Below are 1,819 nucleotides of genomic sequence, written 5' to 3'. Positions count from 1 at the left end.
GGCAGGAGTTGATTCTATGCCAGAAAACAATATTTCTTCAGACCTTTAGAAGAGATCTTCAGTGGGCTAAGTCACGGGCATCACCTTGAGAGTCAGAGGGAGAAGGGGATTTCATCCTTGGGAAGAGGCACAAAACCAAAATTCGATTATTGCAGAAGAGAATTAATCCTGTGTTGTAGGAACTTTCAAAGAACATTCCTCAGCCTCCCTGTTGTCCTTCTGAAATATTCAAATAGTTCCTAAAGCCCATATTTCATGACATCATCAGTTTAGATAGAGGCTGTGTGGGGTGTGCTGGGCAATGAAGAAAGGTCTCAGGGCCGGCCCGGTGGCGCACTGGAGAGTGCGCTGCTTGGGAGCCTGGCGGCGCTCCCGCCGAGGGTTCGGATCCCATGTGGAGACCGGTTCCCGCCCACTGGCTGNCTGGTACGGGCGCGACACCGAGGGTTGCAATCCCATTACTGGTCAGTAAAAAAGACAAAAACAAGGAAAAAAAAAAAAAAAAAGAAAGGTCTCATGATCCACGGGCTGGTGTGCACATTCCCCTCCCATCTTCCTGTCGCTCTCCTGAAATCCCTCGTGCCTTTACACAATGTTCACTGATCCCGAGTCCCTTTCATCTGTGAGCTATTTCTGTCTTCCTCATTGCAAGTCTACTCTTTCCTCTTCCCACCTCCACTGTCACATTATTTCTGGATTCTCTTAAACCTCTGTTTTCAGAATTCCAGAATCAGCACCTACCTCGTTTCCATTACACCTAGCACATTGTCGAAGGCAGCATTACTACAGTGGGCGCAGAGTGAATCATCTGGGGTTGAAACATGAGTCCAATCATCCTTTCAAACTACTTATTTCTAAGATAGGCTTTGTCCCTTTCTTTGTCCCTCTTCCGACTGATTGGCTCTCTAAGGCCTGGATGAAGACTTGGAATGAAGCTCACTTATCTTGTAAGAAATCCTAGTTACTGAGCCACACAGTGTTGACTGTGCTATTAAATTTCTCCACTGGGGGTCGTGTCTTGGGTGTGGCTTGTAAGCTCTATGCCTGGGGGCCTATGTACCAGGTATCACAGTATTCTCCAGCCCTATACCATAGACCCAGCTCTCAAACGTGGCTGTACATTGGAATCTGTGGAGTTCTGAAAATATTGCTGCCTGGGTCTCATCCCAAGANTTGACTGTGCTATTAAATTTCTCCACTGGGGGTCGTGTCTTGGGTGTGGCTTGTAAGCTCTGTGCCTGGGGGCCTATGTACCAGGTATCACAGTATTCTCCAGCCCTATACCATAGACCCAGCTCTCAAACATGGCTGTACATTGGAATCTGTGGAGTTCTGAAAATATTGCTGCCTGGGTCTCATCCCAAGAAATTCTGGTTTAATTACTCAGGGATAAGGCCTGAGCTTTAGGGCTTTTAAAAGTTCCCAGGTGATTATACTGTGCAGTAAAGTTTGAGAACCACTGCTGTAGACCAGGGGTCAGAAAACTTTCTGTGAAGGGCTAGAGAATAAGTATTTTTGGTTTTGTGGGCCACAACTACTCAACTCTGTAGCATGAAAGCTGCCACTGGCAAATGAATAGGAACAGCTGGTTTCCAATCAACCTTCATTTACAAAAACGGGGCTATCCAGATTTGTTCCATGGGCCATGGTATATTGGCCCCCGGTCTAGAGTACCTTTACTAACGTCGGTAATAGTTTTTTTTAAAAAACAGATTCAAAATTTCAGCCAAAGTAACCCCATCATATGATTTCATTGTCCTGTGGTTGGATATAACTCACATTTAGGTGTCAGGGATGTGAAAGTGAAGCCACAAAATTC

At 45.9% G+C, this 1,819-nt stretch overlaps 1 protein-coding gene across 1 annotated transcript in view; it reads right to left on the bottom strand.

Moving 5' to 3' along the window:
* SLC28A3 (solute carrier family 28 (concentrative nucleoside transporter), member 3) overlaps positions 1-1,819 on the bottom strand; it is a gene marked incomplete at its 5' end in the record, with an annotated part of 18,654 nt that overhangs the window by 11,498 nt on the left and 5,337 nt on the right. The window lies entirely within an intron of this gene.

This window comes from Galeopterus variegatus, unplaced genomic scaffold (genome assembly GCF_000696425.1).
Source record: "Galeopterus variegatus unplaced genomic scaffold, G_variegatus-3.0.2 Scaffold460, whole genome shotgun sequence".
Lineage (NCBI taxonomy): Eukaryota > Metazoa > Chordata > Mammalia > Dermoptera > Cynocephalidae > Galeopterus > Galeopterus variegatus.
This window is presented reverse-complemented; position numbering and strand designations above follow the sequence as displayed.